The sequence below is a fragment of the Schistocerca nitens genome, chromosome 1, assembly GCF_023898315.1.
Source record: "Schistocerca nitens isolate TAMUIC-IGC-003100 chromosome 1, iqSchNite1.1, whole genome shotgun sequence".
In the NCBI taxonomy this organism is placed as follows: Eukaryota; Metazoa; Arthropoda; class Insecta; order Orthoptera; family Acrididae; genus Schistocerca; species Schistocerca nitens.
Genome location: NC_064614.1, coordinates 1,162,025,508 through 1,162,047,338, shown reverse-complemented (window position 1 = coordinate 1,162,047,338; position 21,831 = coordinate 1,162,025,508). Strand labels below are relative to the sequence as shown.

The window sequence follows — 21,831 nt, the reverse complement described above, 5'->3', positions numbered from 1 at the left end:
CTCCCAGCTGGTGGCCAATTGTTGGCTGATATCAATTCACTCTGGATCGGCTTCCGACTTGTCCTTAGCTCTCTGGCTACACGTGAGTGCCACCTGCACTGCAACCAAAGTGAACTGCTGGCTGGTCGCTGAATTAGGTGTCTAAAGGCGAGGCCAGCCGATTTTGGAGTTTGCTGTTGCTGCATCTTGGTGTTGGTAGGTCTGATGTAGCTCCACAGTTCTGAGGTTCTGCCTGGCCTGTCTGGCCCCACATCTTCATGCTGGTGGCCATGTCTGCTGCCGCATGCTGAGCCAAGCAAGCACTGCCACCCAGGGTCAACCCGTGTCACTTGGGATGCTTCCTACCTCGACTACATGAGTTCTCCTAATTAAATTCTATTATGATTTTCACTTCATTTTTGATTCAGCGAGGACTAAGGAACTGATTGTGCCTACCTGCTATCCTGTCTACCATCCTGCGTCGTTAACATGATCTCTTACAAGATCAGTAACAGTCAGGACCATTCTCGTCCATTTAGAAGTTGCTTCAGAAGTAATCAGTGACATCGAGTAACATTATCAGCCGGCAAACAACCATCATTACAGTGCGATGAGTGAAGAACATCTGCATTTCATGGCTGTGATTTCTTGGTGTATCGCATCAATGCACGGGGAATGCACTGTCGGTCTTATCTGAAACTGAAGTTTGTAAAAACTGATGAGGGAATAGATGTGGAGGGGCTTACATCAAGTACGTGGCAACATCAAGCTTGTGTGTGTTCTGTTAGATGTACTCAGTGTACCTTTTTAGCTTATAGTGCCCCTATAAGGAGTGATTCCCTGTGAGATGCTTCAGGTATAGAAGATGCTGACATTATGCCACACAGTGTGACAGGTGCTCATGGCTAGCACTTAGGTGGAAAAACTAAGTTGTGTTACATTTAAGTGTCCTTGTGTTGATCTCATCCTGTTTTTCCTATTTTTAGTCCTTTTATGTTACGTAAAGACTTTACAATGTCTGAGTCAAAAGCGCTTTATTCTTTCTTACATCAGGTACCTCAACTGAGAGCAGATAATACAGTTCTGGTTAACCAATTAGATGCAGTGAAATGGAGAACGTCGTCCAGTTTAGCTGTTCTTACCCTAGATTCAAATACCACTAGCCATGGTGGTCCTTTTTCAGGCAGCGCACGAGAGAATATTTACTAGCCTTTACAGATAACCTGTTGTCAGTTGCTAATCTGGATTGTTGATGGGACGTTCAGATGTTTCAAATGATCAAATACGTGTGAGGGATTGGGCGTGTATACAAAAACTTCCGTAATATACCATAAGGGCCTGAGAAACATACAATCATTTCATGAACTGAAGAGAGAAGACAGAATAGCTGTAGATAATAATGCGAGCAGTTACATGGGGTGTCACAGAGAAGGAATGAAGCTGTGGAGAGTTTCATGGACAGGCCATGGAAACTTAATGTCAATACCTGTGAGCCCGTGGACAGCAACAACGGAAAGGAACCTCCTGCTCGAAGCAGAGCAGAGGGATTCTGATGTATTTTTAAAGGGATTGCCATCCAGTTTGTTGCACAAGGTTGATGTGGAATTTCCAAGGATCTTGTCTGGAGCCATTGGTGTAACAACGACTTTGAAAGAAATTGATGTGATAATTCTATTCCGTGATAGGAGAAATGTCTTTCCCGCTGATGCAACGATTTTACTGTTGTGGTCATTCAGGTCACATATAGACAGATTGTCATGAACCCCAGTATAAGAGCTGTGGCAAAGTTGGACTCCGAGAACAATACTGCAGTCAAAATAAAGGACGTAATGGAAAAGGACAGAATACAAAAATGGCAATGGGAGGCACAGATTTACTGTGCAGCAATCCGAGTAAAGTTCAGTACTCCAGAAACGTGTATAGACGCTGAATGTTGCATGGTTGGCATGGCTTACATAAGGATGGATAAATTTCTGGTAGATTCAGGGGCACATGTGTCATTGGAAAGTTCGAACCTCATGGAGAACAGATGGCGAAATACTCCACTGGGGGGGGGGGGGTCTGTGAAGTTGGAGGTAATGATGTACATTCAATAGGTTTGGCGATGTTAAGTTGTCAGGTGGGACAGAAGCAACCTCGAGAAAATATGGAACTTTTAGTCCACATATGTGGTGGGTACTCTACAATCCTAGGACCAGATTTCCTGCACAAACGTCACGCTTAAACTAACTTTGGACGATGGACGGTACAACTCAGTGGAACATCGTTCCAATTGTAGAAAACTGTTGTCAACGATGCACTCGTGAAAGATGCACCAGTTAAGGTGTATTCAAGAGCACTAAGGATCAAGTAATATGATGAAGTACCACAGGCTACAGGGAGCTATGGTGTTTTAGCATGAAAATATATGTACCTGTAAATGTGTTACGTTTTATTGAGCTATTAGAAGAAAATATGCATTAGTTAAAGCACAGTGTTTCGTATGCAATAGTATTTTATTCATGCAAGAAATAGACAGTGAGTGAGTAGTGTCTCTCAGTACTGACAATTGAGGAACTGAAGACATGGATTTCTCTTACGGATTTGTGGTCAGTAGTATAGATCTTCTGCACGAAGGGAAGCAAGATGAAATTAAACCGCAGCCCTAAGCAAGCTGACTACAACTGCGATAGGTCAGAGGGAGAAGCATTTAAACGGACTGTTGCTAGTATTTTGGGACTTGTTTAATACTCATAGGTAACTGACAGCGGCTCTGATGATAGAAAACCGACTGGGAATCCATCAATTATGTACAGTAGCCATATCATATACCCTATCAACCACAGCCAGCGATGGGGACATTCATTATTGCTGGCGAAAATACCGGTCCATGGAGTGCACCTGTTGTCATAACATCGAAAAATAGTTCAGAGGGAACGAGGATGTATTTATTCTTCTGGGACTGTAGATACTTCAACAGTCAACGATTACTGATATGTATCTAATACTACATATAATGAAAACTCTGGTCGGCTTGGGGCAATGCATGTATTTTTCTGCTATAGATCTGTGGAATAGGTGTCATTAGCCAGAAGCTGTACCAGAGGGATGTCGAAAAACTGCATTTACGAATCCTTAGAAACATTATAGGTATTGGCGGATTCCATTTGGTTTCTAAAACGAACCAGCCACATTTCAGCATTTTTTATTTTTTTATTTTAAGTGTTTAAGCCCGCAACAGTTATAGAGTATCTGTATGATACTAAAGTGTTGGCGAAAAGTATGAAAGAACATGTACAATAGTTGAGGGAGATGTTTAGGGGGTTACATGCAGCACAACAACTCTTAACATAGCGAAATGTCATTTTGTAAAATGCTAGGTACCTAGATATGCTTAACCGTATGGTAAATTGGTGTGGTACAATTTTCAAGAGTTTTCATTTGTTTTGCTGCTAATTATATGTTGGCTAACTCGTTAGGTACACTAGTTTCTTGTGCTCTGAAATATTTGGCACTTTTTAAGCCATTGTAATAATGTGTTTCCTATTTCCAATTTTTATGTGGAGATTTATGAAGAGGCGCCTCTGTTTTGTAATTCTGTGTTTCTAGAAATTCTTTTTTTATGTTATTCTTCCAGATATTGTCGCACTATTACATTCTTTTATTATTCATATGTTCTTTCTTGCAGTCTGCTCCCTCGTAGACCTTATATTGAAATTAAATACTCAAAATTATTCTCTTGTTGGTTAATTTTGTGACATGCGAGCTGATATAGTGTGTTTGGTTGTTTTGCTATCAAACACTACACTTATTTTGTGAGTTTTATGCGAATATTTCTGACTAGACCTGCGAGAAATGTGTTTTACATATCCTTTTTTTTTCATTTACTTGGAAAATCTTTTCGGATGTGTTCTAGCAGAGATTCAGTATGTGATTATATTTTAGTGTTGGTAGTAGACAGCAGCAGCTGTAGCAGTAGTAGTGGTAGCAGCGGCAGTAACAATAGCAGTTATATTCATGTGTGCATCACTTTTATACGGGTATTAGACATGTCATGGTATAACTTACAGAACAAACAAACAGAAATTTGTATTTACTGCCATTCACAAATACGAGAGGTTTAACACCGAAAATGTAGATAAAATACCTTCTGCGCCATCCAAAATTTTTCGCCGTTTAATATCCGTTGATAACTTGTATTGTGCTTCTGATTCTGAATATGTAAGCTTCATTGGAGAAACTATATTTAATACGTAATAGATGTAATAGTGTATTTATTTCTGACTGTATATGATTGATTGTAAATTGCTGGGTAATAGTCAAGGAAACTTTATGTAAATGTACTAACAGCAATGACCAAACGGCAGTCGCTGTGCCGTTGTTTACCTTTGCGTATAGAGAGTATTTGTCGCGTTGTGAGCAGAGAGGAAGTAGAGCAGCGTGAATGATGAAAGTGTGTCGAAGTGTTTGTTGGGAGCTCCCACAGACGCGGTGTGCAGCTAAGATCGCGCCTGTGTAGATGCACCTACTTTGTTGAACGACGAGTATTGAGGGTACGGTAGGAGTGGACAGGCGAGGAAGTTGAAATTTTAACTACTGCCTGCCCCGTAAACATCCATGGTTCTGGAGACGACTCGCGGTTCTCAAACAGCAGCGGCAACAGCGGCATCTCAGCATTGTCGTCGGCCGCATTCTTCGCCGTCCGCACAGCTACTGCACCGTAAGACTGTTACTTACAGATATAGGCATGTAGGGGCTTTACCCAGCTACTATTCTTTCACAATGACCAACTTAAATAATAACTTGCAATAGTTAAAACTTGTAGGGCACCCGTGTTTTCATTGTCCTCAGACATTACTACCAAGCAGGGTCTCCTTTCCTTTCCATGCAATTGCCGAGTGTCATAATAATATGTAAATTGATTAACTGTTTACTGCTAGTTTTGTGTGTTTGGTAATGACCAGTTTCGGTCTAAACTTTCTGCCTCAATAACTATTCATTCTTGCATTCTATAACAGAATCTTAACTAATTTGCTGTTTTGTGTATTAACTTCATTCACTTAAATTAAAGTAACACTTCACTGGCAAAACTAGTAACTAAAGATACAACACAAATTAAGAATGCACAATTTCATTCACTTTGTATTTATCTTAGTGAGTAACTTCTGATGGCTTTTTATGTATTTCAATGTCATTATTTTAAAAGTAAAATCAGTTGCGCATTTTCTTAAAGTAAATTCACTTCTATTTCTCAATAACCAAAAGTGAATTGCTTGCCTTTTTCTAAATTTTGCATTGCATTACACTGAGGTTACTGGTTGTCATTTTTTACATAACAGAGTTTAAGTAAAGCCAGTCATTTGTTTAACCAGTTACTTCATATGCTTTTACTTTCAAAATTTGGTATTTCAGAATAAGTTACTGCAAACTCAGTGCTTTGTGATTCATTTATTTTCTCGTGAGTTGTTGTCCTGTGGAAAAGCGAAACAACCATCTGTTGCCGCGCCAGTGATTATTTGCTTAAATTTCTTTGCCATTACCTTTCTTAAGATTCTGCAGACTCATTGACTGAGTGGGCTGGCGAACCTTTACTTGTCCCCTTTTAGAGTTAATCAGTGTTTTCTTTCTACTATCAATAGTTTTTTGTAGAAAATACACTCCTGGAAATGGAAAAAAGAACACATTGACACCGGTGTGTCAGACCCACCATACTTGCTCCGGACACTGCGAGAGGGCTGTACAAGCAATGATCACACGCACGGCACAGCTGGTAGCATGCCGCGACAGCGTGGACGTGAACCGTATGTGCAGTTGACGGACTCTGAGCGAGGGCGTATAGTGGGCATGCGGGAGGCCGGGTGGACGTACCGCCGAATTGCTCAACACGTGGGGCGTGAGGTCTTCACAGTACATCGATGTTGTCGCCAGTGGTCAGCAGAAGGTGCACGTGCCCGTCGACCTGGGACTGGACCGCAGCGATGCACGGATGCACGCCAAGACCGTAGGATCCTACGCAGTGCCGTAGGGGACCGCACCGCCACTTCCCAGCAAATTAGGGACACTGTTGCTCCTGGGGTATCGGCGAGGACCATTCGCAACCGTCTCCATGAAGCTGGGCTACGGTCCCGCACATCGTTAGGCCGTCTTCCGCTCACGCCCCAACATCGTGCAGCCCGCCTCCAGTGGTGTCGCGACAGGCGTGAATGGAGGGACGAATGGAGACGTGTCGTCTTCAGCGATGAGAGTCGCTTCTGCCTTGGTGCCAATGATGGTCGTATGCGTGTTTGGCGCCGTGCAGGTGAGCGCCACAATCAGGACTGCATAAGACCGAGGCACACAGGGCCAACACCCGGCATCATGGTGTGGGGAGCGATCTCCTACACTGGCCGTACACCACTGGTGATCGTCGAGGGGACATTGAATAGTGCACGGTACATCCAAACTGTCATCGAACCCATCGTTCTACCATTCCTAGACCGGCAAGGGAACTTGCTGTTCCAACAGGACAATGCACGTCCGCATGTATCCCGTGCCACCCAACGTGCTCTAGAAGGTGTAAGTCAACTTCCCTGGCCAGCAAGATCTCCGGATCTGTCCCCCATTGAGCATGTTTGGGACTGAATGAAGCGTCGTCTCACGCGGTCTGCACGTCCAGCACGAACGCTGGTCCAACTGAGGCGCCAGGTGGAAATGGCATGGCAAGCCGTTCCACAGGACTACATCCAGCATCTCTACGATCGTCTCCATGGGAGAATAGCAGCCTGCATTGCTGCGAAAGGTGGATATACACTGTACTAGTGCCGACATTGTGCATGCTCTGTTGCCTGTGTCTATGTGCCTGTGGTTCTGTCAGTGTGATCATGTGATGTATCTGACCCCAGGAATGTGTCAATAAAGTTTCCCCTTCCTGGGACAATGAATTCACGGTGTTCTTATTTCAATTTCTAGGAGTGTATTACGTGGTACCCCTTTTCGCCCTTTGAGGCTCGTGAGCAGGGGCGCCGGCAGGGTTTTGTCTCAGTAGAGGCAAAAAATTTTCGCCATATATATATATATATATATATATATAATCAGTGTTTTCTTTGTACTATCAATAGTACAATATATATATGGCGTAAATATAAATATATATATATATATATATATATATATATATATATATATATATATATTCTGCCAATAAATAGTTTTCTTACCACAACCAGTTGTTTAAGCGCTTAAAAACATTGCTCATGCAGTTGGATTTAAATTAACAGTCCGCAAAAAAACGGTTCACTACACTCAACAGTGTAAACCTTGTCAAATTAACTTACATTACTGCGAAAGCTACTTTTATGCACTTAACAATAGTGTTCTGCAGCTGCGTAGTGTACTAACTAAGAACGATTCTTTCATGTGATACAGCTCTATTTTGGAATAGGCCTACGCATTCTAATATGCTTACTGAATTACTATTGTTCTCTGAAGAGCATTTGTCGTTTCACGGTAAGCCAGTTTTTTTCCCCTTATAGCAATTTAGAAATACTGATGCACTTTTAGTACCATGCCAGAGTTATGAACATAAAAAACTAACATTATAACTATAGTAAAACCTGTTTTTACATTAGCAGACTGTACGTTTTGCCGCCATTTTCGTTTGGTCTTGTCCTAAGCTTTTTCTCTCTGAACTACTTGTTTTCCTGCTATTAAAAATCTACATTCGGAAGTAACTGAAGGATATCTTGTCATCCTTCCCTTCAAACAACGTTTAGAAAGCTCCATCCTCCCCTCTTATTAAATTAATTGGATGATGGTCCCAAATTATTCGGTTTTTCCTTCTCCTTTACATTAGTCGACACAATAACAATACTTACATTTTACTGTCTGTTCATTTCAAACAAAACTGTACGTTTAAAAACAATGAATAATTTACGTAACACATTAAAATTAAATGAATGGGTTCGATGATGAAAGTACATTGCCTTTAATCTGCTGACTCGTGCGGTGGCGACGGTTATTTTACCGCCGTGTGTGTAAACACTGGACTTCTGACAATGGCGACGGTCAATTGACCTGGCGGAAAATATCCGCTGTGAGTGCAACCGGCCTTAAAGACCAGGTCAGAAGGAGCGCGGCCTGGCGGTCCGACCTGTGGCCTTGAACAGCAACGGCAACGGCCAGGCCACATCGTTGTTGCATATAGGTATCGGTAACACAGAGCGCGACTCTGGCTGGCTCACCGAACCGGCTGACGTTGAGTTTCAACACAGACAGATTTGCAGCAGCCCGGAGCGGCGCGGCTGCTTGCATTTGCTGGCGCATTTGACAGCAACGGCGCGAGCCAGATCTTTGATACCACGATACACGTGCAGGCTGCTATGTGATGAGGTTCCGTCCGTTTCCACGGTGTGGCAGCTGACGCAGCAGTAACCGCTTTTGCCTGTGCGGCGTTCCTTGCCCCGGTCATCCGCCGTGCCTGACCCGCACAGGCAGACTGCGGCGTTGTGTCTGACCATGCCTTCAAGACGCTGAAAATCAGTTTTTATCTTTCCTGTATGTTTGGAAACTGGCACATCCAGGATATATTATAGGAACGAAGCCTAGAATACAGGTGGCCCTTGTGACTTCTAAGGGATTGAGACCACAGCTTTAATCTGCCAGGAAGTTTCATATCAGCGCACACTCCGCTGCAGAGTGAAAATCTCATTCTGGAAACATCCCCCAGGCTGTGGCTAAGCCATGTCTCCGCAGTATCCTTTCTTTCAGGAGAGCTAGTTCTGCAAGGTTCGCAGGAGAGCTTCTGTAAAGTTTGGAAGGTAGGAGACGAGATACTGGCAAAAATAAAGCTGTGAGTACCGGGCGTGAGTCGTGCTTCGGTAGCTCAGGTGGTAGAGCACTTGCTCGCGAAAGGCAAGTCTCGGTCGGGCTCACAGTTTTAATCTGACAGGAAGTTTCATATTAATGTAGTTTGAAATACTGTTGTAAATTTAATATGAAGAACAAAAGAGGGCATACGATTGTGGAAATCGGTTCTGTTACTAATAATGTGCAAAACTTGACTACTCATATACCTGAATTACTTAAACAGAAATTGAATTCGTCTCGGGTCCTTCCCATAACTATCTACCAGTTTTTCGATAAAGTATTCCTCCTCTGATTTTATCTTATCACGATGAACTGACACCATACACAAACAACTGAGTCGATTATCTGCCATGGTAGTTCTTAGCCACGTTTTCTCGTGCCTGAGAGTGCTGCAAACAAACATGACGTAGGCCTATATTAATTCATACAGTGTAACCTTCTTCAACTACTCTATTGTGATAATATTTCAAACAATATTTAAAAATAATTAGAATAAATGTTTCATCTGACTTAAGAAATTGTTTCAAAGTCTTTCTAATTAAATAATTACAATGAGAAAAATGTTACTGTGGTAATTAAGTACCTGAACGATCTTCCGCAGAGCAGGTGGTTGCCGGTAAGCTAAGGGCTATCTTCAATGCTGAAGCTATGGCGGGCAAGAATTTGGCTTTGCCCAGTAGATCAGTCAGGCTTAATTCAGCAATATCTCCTTCAGTTACTTTATCGCGTTTCCACATACTGATCCATGTCCGTGCTTCTACAGTGAAGTTACCTAAAAGATCGCCATAAAATCTTTTGATATTTTCAGTTATCCTTTTCATATCTAGGTCTCTTTGGAATTTAATTACCTTTGGGTGCAAGCAGAAAATCTGAAAAGATGCCTTGTTTTCTTCTGAAAACCGTTCTTGAATGGACTGGACTAGGGAATCCAAGTATGGAATAAAGAGAGATTTTCTGTAGTACTCAGTGACAGAAGCTGATGGATGATTTGAACGATACATTTGTCGTGCAACAACTCGCGGTTGTCGAATGCCAGTGACATCTATTCCAAGTGCACTATAGCTGCTTTCAGCACTTTTCATTATCATTTCAAATTCGTCTTCTGCATTTTCTCTGCCATCCAATAACATTTTTACAATTCCTTGAATGTGTTCTGAAACTTCTAACAAGTTAATGTTTATTGATTGTAGGATATTGGTGACAGGTTCTAGTTTGGCTGAATATTTTGCTATGACTTTTAATGTAACAATAAATGTTGGAGAAATAAGTGTTCAGTAATGTTGCCAGGCTTTCTGCCTAGTTTCACGATCTCCTTCTTTATGTAAAATTGCTAATGCTTCAACAATTTCTAAAAACTTATCATTAAATTTCCTTATAGACTTATGCTCCTCAGACCAGCGTGTCTCACACAGTTTTTGAAGGTTCCCAACTGGAACTTGGCGTGCTCCCCCGGAGAAAAGAAATTCCTTTTTCATAGTACCAATGGCATTTCTAACCTCTGGTAAGATGTTCAAATCATTCACAACCAAATTAAGTCTATGGCTAGCACAATGATAGCAGAGAACCTTGGAATATTTCTCAGCAATTATCTTCTGTATTCCGCCAATCCGCCAATTTTACCGGCCATCGTACTGCACCCGTCATAGCCCTGTCCTACCATTTTATCTAGATTTAAACCCCAAGCAGATAAAGTAGATATTATTGTGTTGGAGATATGTTTTGCACCTAACCTTGCTAATGGTGGAAATCCAACAGTCTTCTCTGACAACATTAGTTGCAAGGTCAAAATAACGTGCAGAAACAGAAAGTTGTACTGTGCCTGCAATATCCATTGTTTCGTCTGCCAAAACTGAAAATGATTCGCTGTTATTGATGGTATTAATCAAATCATTTCTTAGTACTTCGGCGCATACATCAATTAAATCATTTTGGGTTCTATGAGAAACATAGGTAGCATTTTTAGGCACACCCTCAAAATGTTTCCGCAATATTTCGTCACCTGACTGTACTCTAAATTGTAACAAATCATCAAATACAGCATTTGAATTTGCTTTTCCTCTTGAAGGTAAGTCATGTAATGCACAAAACAGTATACAAGAAACAATTAATTTTAACTTTGCACGATTAGTTTGTACTAATTTCGCAAGACTATCGTTGGCGAGCTCTACCACACTTTTAGTTTTGTTTGTCACAACAATAATGAAATTATTTGACTTTTCTATTGTATCTTTATGCCACTCGGAATTCATATGCATTTTTGCACATTCATGGAACTTTTTGAAATTTGTGAATGGACGGCTTATGAATGCGCCATGATGACTACCATGCGTTATGCGTGGGCAGAAAAGCACACAAAACTTGCAGAGGGCACCTTTAACTGACAAACTGCCTATTGGCTTCTGTCTCGGGTTCTTCGGCCGACGTTCATCTAATGATTTTTCTGACGTTTCGCCAGCACGAGTGGCTGGCACTGTCAAATCTCCACCCTCCATTGCCGGTGGTGAACTGGAGGCGAGCTCGCGGCCGCAGACTATATGTACCTGGCGCGCCAACGTCCGAGGGCTTCTCCGCGGTCATTTCCAGTGCGGTTCTCCTCTTGCTACCTGTGACGGTCGTTCGCTGCAGTACGGGAAGCCAGGATCCGTTTACCTTAAAGGCTTTTCTCTTTCTTGTTGAAACTGTTCGCGTGTTTTTGGATTTCTACAGCTTCTCTGAACAAGCGCGTGTGATAGTGCTTCTCTACCGCCAGAACTTCCGTGTCGGCGAATTTTATTACGTGGTCGGTCTCATTCAGTGCGTGTTCTGCCACGGCCGATTTCTCCACCTGCCCCAACCTGCAATGTCGCTTATGCTCTTTGATCCTGGTGTTAATTGATCGTCCAGTCATTCCGACATAAACTTTTCCGTATGTGCATGGTATACGGTATATTCCCGACATTGCAAGTGGGTCTCTTTTCTCCTTCGCCGATCTAAGACACTCTTTGATCTTCCTTGTCGGTTTGAAAATCGTCTTTACGCCGTGTTTGCGCAATATACGGCCGATTCTGTCCGTCACTCTGGAATGTATGGCAGAAAGGCCGTACCCGACATTTCTTTTTCTGGTTCCTTACTTCGCCGAGTGTTTGGCTCTGTTACACTTCTAATGTAATTTGTGGAGTACCCATTGCTCCTCAGGACAGTTTCCAGGTGTTGCATTTCTCGTTTGAGGTGTTGCGGCTCACATATTCGTCCTGATCTCGTTACTAGCGTACTAATCATGCCTTTTTTCTGGCTCGGGTGGTGGTTTGACAGTTTGTGCAGGTATCGGTCCGTGTGTGTCGGTTTTCGATACACGCTTTTACATTCACAACGCACAAACGTCTATGCAAACCACAATCATGCACCAGTGTCCACTTACAACTCACAATGAATTTACACAACCCTTAACGCGATGCGATGCCGAACCGAGCTGAGCGATGACTAAAGAACAGAAGCTGAAATCGTATCACAGTGGTGGGAGGGAGGGAGGGGTTTTGGTTCAGCAATGAAACAGCGCGGTGTCCATTAGACCGCAAGCCAGCGACTTCGAGTTTCGCGCGATCGTTTGGAGCGGTTTCTTTAGTGGCCACACAGTACCCTCGAACACTTCTTCAGCAAACGAAAAGGAACATAATACAATACGCTAATTTAAATTGGCGTCTGACAATTGTTAACCATTATTTGAAATTTCAAAGAATAAAATTTTGCCGAATTTGTTTTGTTGTGCAACTGTATTGTGTTGCCAGTTGAGGTTTATGAAGAGGTTTGTACCTAGTGAGGTGGGAACAGAGAGGGTGACATTTTAGTACCCTATAAGTCAACATTTTCGAGATGGAACTCTCACCATGGGTACCATTCTTAATGGGACCACGTACACATGTATTAGTTCGTCGATCGGCAGATTCGCTTTATTTTATTATAGCCTATTAGTAATGCCCAGTTTTTAACGTGTAAACGGCCTTTCCTTATCAGATATGCATTGTTTACAGTTACTAAAATCTCGAATATTCCGGCTATAGATATCTATCTTTAATTTTGTATGTTTCGTTATATAGATACTGTATCGTAAACTATTTTTCAAGGAAGATATCATATTTTTACGTTTTTGTTTAACGTCCCTTTATGACACAACTGATTCTTTTAATACGTAAAGAACGAACAATGGGCGTGCCTTCAGGAAAAACGCTTAAATGTTGCTCAAGAATGCAATTGTAAAGTCCGCAGCTCGTGGTCGTGCGGTAGCGTTCTCGCTTCCCACGCCCGGGTTCCCGGGTTCGATTCCCGGCGGGGCCAGCGATTTTCTCTGCCTCGTGATGACTGGGTGTTGTGTGATATCCGTAGGTTAGTTAGGTTTAAGTAGTTCTAAGTTCTAGGAAGTTGATGACCTTAGATGTTAAGTCCCATAGTGCTCAGAGCCATTTGAACCATTTTTTGCATTTGCAAAAGTTAACAATAAACTGCTGGTTCATCTGATTATTCCCATTGTTGCCTCACTTGCTGTTGTTAATTTCTACCACGTGTGGGAGTAGAAATAAAAATAAAGATACTTCATAGGCAATAGCTGTGAGACGGATATATAACAACTTTGCACATCTCCAACGAACGAGATTTCTTAAAGAAAAACGCACAATTTTTAAATTTATCGTTTTTTAATTTTAGTTCGATTCTCCTTTAAAGTTTTTCATTGGTCTAGTTCCTCCTGTAATTCTGTTTACATATGTTTTATATCATTTTTACGTCATTTTATCGATATTTTCCGGTTATTTTAGTGGTAATTTTACAGGTGTTTTAAATCATACATAACTAAGCCGTAAAGTTACAGGTATTTTTTATATTCGTAAACTGAATGAATTCTCACGAGGGGCAACTGGCACCCACCCCCCCTGCGGGCGCCCCTGCTCGTGAACGATTGCACTATATTCCGCCCATTTCAAAATTATCATCAGTAGCTTCAGTTTAGAATAGATTCTTCCTTCAGAAGGGCCTGTTGTACTATTTCCTCCAACTAACCGGTGTTATTTTGCTTCGATAACGATAGCATTCCTCACTGTAAAATTACATTAGGCATATGCGATCACAGTTAGTTATATCGAAATCCAGTAGGCTGACTAGGAAGGAGGAGGTCTAGTTTGACATGGAAATTTTTGGAATTTGTGGTGAGGTCTTGTGGGACCAAACTGCTCAGGTCATCGATCCCTAAGCTTACGCGCTACTTAATCTAACCGAAACTAACTAACGCTATGGACAACACACACACACACACACGCACGCCCGAGGGATGACTCGAACCTCCGACGGGGGGAGCCGCGCGGACAGTGGTTCACAAATGGCTCTGAGCACTACGGGACTTAACTTCTGAGGTCATCAGTCCCCTAGAACATAGAACTACTTAAACCTAACTAACCTAAGGACATCACACACATCCATGCCCGAGGCAGGATTCGAACCTGCGACCGTAGCGGTCGCGCGGTTCCAGACTGTAGCGCCTAGAACCGCTCGGCCACTCAGGCTGGCGCGCGGACCGTGACGACGCGCCCTAGACCGCGCGGAACGTGACAACGCGCCTGAGACCGCGCGTCTACCCCGCGCGGCAGTTTGACTTGGACCACACAATCAGTCACTTATATCCTTCCAGTATGGACCATCAAAGTATTAGTCTAAAGTACTATAGGGAAACCACAGAAGCTTTGATCAGTATGGACGGATGAAGATCAGAGCGTCCAGCTTCTTGTATGATGGTCAGTCTGTTTAGAACAGCAAAAGCTCATTCAGGTTTTCTCTAGAGTATAATACCATTTTAAACAGTCCATGTTAACAGGCACCGGACTCCACTGCCCGTCGCCGGATTCGAAAGTGGGATCTCTGCAGATGTGAGGAAGAGGATGGTGGGGGCGTGTCCACGGATGGCTCCTGATGGGAGCAACAGTTATAGCAACTGCAATACAATGGTTGTGGCCCCTCTGAGCGGTGTTTGCTTCCGCTTGAAATATTCTCGACGGCGACGAAGGTGGTCGGCAGACCCTCACACGCGCCCCCGTTGCGGTGACAGTAGCTCCGCTGGCATAACTGGGATCTGCTGCCTCGCCAGCGCAGCAATGTCCTTGCAGTGTCGTATTACGGTGACAGAGGCCACACACCGCAGGCCTGTGTTGTGACTGCGGCTGCGGGCTGTGACAGAAGCGGTGGGATAGGTCAGTAACCTATCACAGCGACCATCCCCGGTGGCGGCTGTTTGGCGACGGTGAACAAGTGTCCCCGGCTCTGCGCCTGGTCGCGGCGTTTGTGGGGGCAGTGTCCCAGGACGAATGAGACAGAGCTTTACCAAAACACATCCCAAGTGATGACTCCCTTGACAGGCGGTTGCCTGTTGACTGCGTCTGACGATAGTTACAGCGGCGGCGTGACTCCGACGGATCCTAGGCGACGACCTATCTGGAATCATTTTGAGTGTAGTCCGGACTGATATTTTGGTTCGTTCACGCATCTGGGCCTGGAATTCAGGAAATCAGACCTGAAAACTCCAATCTGAATCTTTACACTTCCTCATTTTCGATGCTCTTTGATCAGACAATTTTCAGAAACGAGTACATTTATGTAAAGCGGAAAAAATATAAAATGAATACTCAGGACACAGAATAATATCATATCTTGCTTGCACAAAAACAAAAATTTAACTAATGTGGAGGTTTAGTTGATGTTTTGTGACAGGTCCCTAATATTTAGAAACCAGCTGAGTACCTGGCGTTTCCTGGTTACCTATTTATTCCAGTCTTCTGTTACCCCATCGCCTCCTTCCGCCTATCTAAGTGCATCTCCGCCACCCCTTCTTTGTGCCCGCTCCCTCCACGCCCCCTTTCTGTCCCTCCTCCATCTCCCCTCTTCCTGTACGTCTCCTCGTATCACCTCTCTCTGCCAAGCTACTCCTTCCTCCTGTCTCCACCTGCTTGCTCCTTCCCTCCTTTTTCCATCCTCTCCTCCCCTCTCCCGCCGTCTCCTCCTCCACTACTAATTTCATCTGCTCCTCCCCATTCTCTTTGTCTATATCGTTCTCCCCATCTCCCTGTTCATCTCCTCCTCCCTCCTTTAATTTTCTCGTCTTCCCCCCTCTGTCCATCTACTCCTCTCTCTCTCTTCGTCTGTCTCCCCCCCCCCTACTCTCTCTGTCACCCTCCTCTTCCCCCTGTCCCTGTTCATTCTTTCTTCCCCCTGTCTCTGTTCATACCTTCTTTCATTTCTCTGTCCACTTCCTCCTCTCTCTCTCTCTCTCTCTCTCTCTCTCTCTCTCTCTCTGTCCATCCTGACGTCTCTGTCCATTTCCTCCACCCCTTCGCTCTCCATGTTATCACACTCACCTCAGGAGGGGGCTGGCGCTTCTTACCACGACACTATTTCTTTCCAGATTGTAGCTAATACATGTTCAAATTTGGTTGAAATCCTTCCGAGGGTTTAGGACGAGTTTCCTATCCATGTACGTACATGTCATATATATTTCACATTTATGTAACATGTGCCACACGTATTTGTAGACATATCTCACCTGTATCTCTAGCGAATTTCGCTCTACTGTTTCGTTTTCACACATCTCAATGTTTATGTCGTTATACCTCCTGAACTATGAGCTGAAAAATTATGTGTCTTTGTAGGTACGTTCAGCAACATACATGGATACTGAGTACGAAATGTGTTGCGAATATAGGTAGTAGTAAAGAAGTAATAAATTAATACGTCATGCACAATGTGGCAGTTTCTCTCGCATGTCAGTGTTTTATGTCATATTTCATGAACTATGTTTCATGCAGTGATTTATTTTTGAACCTTCATCAAGCGGCAGATGAGTTACTGTCTGGGAAAAGTCCTGGGAATAGAGGTATTTGCAACGTAGTAATAAATTTAAACGCCGGCCGCGGTTGTCTCGCGGTTCTAGGCGCGCAGTCCGGAACCGTGCGACTGCTACGGTCGCAGGTTCGAATCCTGCCTCGGGCATGGCTGTTTGTGATGTCCCTAGGTTAGTTAGGTTTAAGTAGCTCTAAGTTCTAGGGGACTAATGACCACAGCAGTTGAGTCCCATAGTGCTCAGAGCCATTTGAACCAATAAATTTAAACGTCTTGCATGATGCTGTCGCTGTTTACGCATCTCTATATTTATGACGTCATATTTCCGGAACTACGTATCGTACAATGATATAATAATTACGGTACATTTTGTGTGATATGTCAACATTGTCTGCAAAATTTGTCACGAATATAGATAGTACTAAAGAAGCACTAAATAAAAACGTCGTGCTTCATTCGGCGGTTTTATTGGATGATGCACAAAAATATAGTATATGATGAAATTTTCTTATTTCATCGTTTTGTGCGGGTAGTGAACGAGCAAAAAGTTTCGTAAAGTTTCAAAATTATGTGTTAAGTTTGTTCCAAGTCTCCAAATGCTTTCCTTCTGAAATCTTGAATGACTGAAATATGGTAATTTGGGCGTCGGGTCTACTCTTCTTTCTCACCCCCACCCCTTTGATAGGCAAGTGGTTCTTTCCTTGACAGCAATGATTTCCAGACAGTAAGTGGTATGTGTACCACATTTGGTTGGAATCGTTAGGGTAGTTTAAGAGGAGACGTGGAACGTACGTGAGATATGTGTATACATACACCCATTTTTATAATTAGTATGGATTCATTTATGCGATTCTCATCATTTTCAGTATGGTTTTCTCTCCTAATTACTCCAATCAGATTCACAGGACACGATTTTGACGTCGCATTTCTACGTGGGAAGACTCAAAGCTTTGCCAGGTAAGAGACGGCGAGGAGGCATGTAATGCTGTCATATCGGCGACACGAGATCCACTGCAGTCAGTCCGCAGCTGTTGCCGCCTCTGTTGCTGTACATCTCTGGGTAGCGATCTGTTGACGCCAGTACCACTCGGCTGATGTTCTCCTTCGGGATGAACAGCCACTCATTGTGGGTGACTACATGTTACAATCGTATGGCAATATCAGTATCAGTCTTCTAGAGGATAAAGTATATTTTATCTTATGCTGAACAGCAATGATGTTAATACACGGTTTCCTTGGTTTACAATAAGTTAGAATATTTGTTTCAGATGTCTGCCTTTATTTATTTGATCCGTATTCGTCAATGGAGATTTTGGCTCGCGTCATGAAAAGTAGTGTACTTATAACAGGTCAATAACCTTCCATTTTTCTTATAAAGTTAAAAAGTTTCTTATTTATCAGGAAGTGGCATGTCCTCCTTAGTATTTATTCATTTCTGGATCACCATCGCAACGACTTCTTGAAGAGTCCTTGCATGACAGCTTTCGGTTACAATTTACAATTAGTTCTTAACTGCAGTGGTGACGCACCTAGGTTTCAAAAGTGGCAACTGATTTTCGCCAATAACTGTACTGTCAAAGCTGGCAAAAGCATTGACAGTAGCGCTGCGTTCCCACTGTTGTATGCGGTGATTCGTATCTCCAAAGTGTCTATCGTTGTGATTGTGGAAGTACGTTATTTTATTTGAAGAGCTCATCCACTGCAGACTCTGCCAGTGCTTTTAATTTACACTTCGCAGTTCGAGATCAGAAAAGTAAGTGATTACTTCATTAATTTTTCAGTCAATGTTCCCCATGCCTTTGCTCTTACACTGAATCACGAGTCTCACGCATAGTAGTATCCAAAGTTGTCCTTTTTCAGTTAATACGAATAGCTTACTCACAATATCAGATCCACTGTACGACATTTTTCCCTACTTTATACACACCTTGTGTCCTACAATACTTACGTTGCCGATGCGTACGTATTTTTATTCCCAAGGGATCTAAATTTTATTTTTAGCGATACTAAATGTAAAGTTTTTTTTTTTAATCCATTATACACAGCAGTCTGCACATCAACACATACATCAAAATTTAAAAATATATATAGTCATTTCTTTGACTCCCGTATATGATTAAGGGTCTGATACATACAGAGTGGTTTAGTATTCTTTTCTATTTTTAACATTTGTTTTAATTATACATATATACATATTTCTACAGTTACGTTATGATTTCATCAGTACATCCTTGTTTGTTCCCGCAGGTACCACGTTCCTACTTCTGCTGGGTTGACCACCTCGGATAAATGCAAAACATACCACACACGAAAAAACTTATGTGGTAGCACAAACATACTTGCCATATTTGGAACTTGTCCCTGAGTCTTCAAGCCCTTAGAAGATCCATAATAGCTCGTTTTGTTTATGGGCATGTTAAATTACACATACATGAAAAAAACGTATAAACTGACTTACAATTACTTGTAAAAACTTTTTCTCTTACAAGTGTTAGTAGAATATGCACATGTCTGTTTACATTTCATTAAATCCGATTGCTATTTTACTGCAATTGTCTCTGTCATTAACTCAACCCTGCTGTTTTTCTGTGTCTTATATTAATTTATGCCAATGCCTTGAGATGCATTTCATTGATCTCCATCTCTTATTCACAAATTGACGAGTGCACGTCGAATCACTATTAACTGTGCATTCTCAAGTGCGCTTGTCTAGTATCGCGCTTCTTAAACGTATAGCACACGAAAACATTGTAAGCAGTATCCTTATACTGGGTTGCAGAAGAAAAATATTCATTTAGCGTACAAAAATTAAATATCTATCAGTCTACGTAGAACCTAAGTTATGCAGTATTGTTTGTCTAGCCATTAATCACACCTATACTTCATATTCATAACGTAGTCATTGTGTTTAGCAAAATGGGTATCCGATTTATTGGTGACTTTCACAAGTTCATTTTTTTTTAAGCATCTTTCGTTTGGGACATTATTTCATATCAGGCTACACTATGCTATAAATTTTCACCGTTGTTTTTGTAAATATACACTCCTGGAAATTGAAATAAGAACACCGTGAATTCATTGTCCCAGGAAGGGGAAACTTTATTGACACATTCCTGGGGTCAGATACATCACATGATCACACTGACAGAACCACAGGCACATAGACACAGGCAACAGAGCATGCACAATGTCGGCACTAGTACAGTGTATATCCACCTTTCGCAGAGATGCTGGATGTAGTCCTGTGGAACGGCTTGCCATGCCATTTCCACCTGGCGCCTCAGTTGGACCAGCGTTCGTGCTGGACGTGCAGACCGCGTGAGACGACGCTCCATCCAGTCCCAAACATGCTCAATGGGGGACAGATCCGGAGATCTTGCTGGCCAGGGTAGTTGACTTACACCTTCTAGAGCACGTTGGGTGGCACGGGATACATGCGGACGTGCATTGTCCTGTTGGAACAGCAAGTTCCCTTGCCGGTCTAGGAATGGTAGAACGATGGGTTCGATGACGGTTTGGATGTACCGTGAACTATTCAGTGTCCCCTCGACGATCACCAGTGGTGTACGGCCAGTGTAGGAGATCGCTCCCCACACCATGATGCCGGGTGTTGGCCCTGTGTGCCTCGGTCTTATGCAGTCCTGATTGTGGCGCTCACCTGCACGGCGCCAAACACGCATACGACCATCATTGGCACCAAGGCAGAAGCGACTCTCATCGCTGAAGACGACACGTCTCCATTCGTCCCTCCATTCACGCCTGTCGCGACACCACTGGAGGCGGGCTGCACGATGTTGGGGCGTGAGCGGAAGACGGCCTAACGGTGTGCGGGACCGTAGCCCAGCTTCATGGAGACGGTCGCGAATGGTCCTCGCCGATACCCCAGGAGCAACAGAGTCCCTAATTTGCTGGGAAGTGGCGGTGCGGTCCCCTATGGCACTGCGTAGGATCCTACGGTCTTGGCGTGCATCCGTGCGTCGCTGCGGTCTGGTCCCAGGTCGACGGGCACGTGCACCTTCCGCCGACAACTGGCGACAACATCGATGTACTGTGGAGACCTCACGCCCCACGTGTTGAGCAATTCGGCGGTACGTCCACCCGGCCTCCCGCATGCCCACTATACGCCCTCGCTCAAAGTCCGTCAACTGCACATACGGTTCACGTCCACGCTGTCGCGGCATACTACCAGTGTTAAAGACTGCGATGGAGCTCCGTATGCCACGGCAAACTGGCTGACACTGACGGCGGCGGTGCACAAATGCTGCGCAGCTAGCGCCATTCGACGGCCAACACCGCGGTTCCTGGTGTGTCCGCTGTGCCGTGCGTGTGATCATTGCTTGTACAGCCCCCTCGCAGTGTCCGGAGCACGTCTGGTGGCTCTGACACACCGGTGTCAATGTGTTCTTTTTTCCATTTCCAGGAGTGTAGGTAACTACAAACATATCAGATCATTACAGATGGAATACATATAAAATTTTATTAATCTTCTACGTAGCTTTCGGGATCTTTTTTTCCGAATCTTCGTATGTTATTACGTAACGTCACTGGCGGGGTATTCTTACCACTCTAAATGGTCCAGAAGAAATCAGTTGCCACATCTTATTCATTTTCATCCTTAGGGAAGGTTTTTGATGGATTCTGAGCAGTACTTCGTCCCCTACGATAAATTCTTATTTTCTGTGTAACCTTTTGTCATAAGCTTCTCGTTTTTACGAGCGCTCTTGGCCACTGAGATCATTCTCTCCTCCTTCCCTCCCATGATTCGTCATCTGACAGTAATTGTCGCACGAGTTGAATCGCTCATTACTTTCACAATTTACCAACAATGTCTCAGATGGGAGTGCCTGCCCTGCGATTCTGCTGTGCCACGCCTCAACATCCACACCTGGTGCACCAAGTAGTCTTTCAATCACAAGGCCATGTGCTACATACTGTACATATGTATCTCTATTTACATCAATGTAAATACGTTTTCTGTTAAAGTACGAAACAAATAACGTATTCTAAATATATTATTGGTAGTAAGTCAGATATTTGTTAGATACACGTTATTATGTATGAAAGAAGATTCTCTCACTGGGGCACAGGGCGAAACTGACGAGGCTCAAGAGAGAGGAAAGGAAGAGTAGGGGTTTCCTGCCTACTTAATTGTGGTTCGGGGGAGGGGAGGGGAGGAGA

The 21,831-nt window shown here is 43.3% G+C and overlaps 1 pseudogene; it reads left to right on the top strand.

Annotated features, from left to right (window-relative positions):
* LOC126232832 (coenzyme Q-binding protein COQ10 homolog B, mitochondrial-like) overlaps nt 1–15,129 on the top strand; it is a 78,191-nt pseudogene extending 63,062 nt beyond the window's left edge.
* The last annotated feature ends 6,702 nt before the right edge of the window (nt 15,130–21,831 follow it).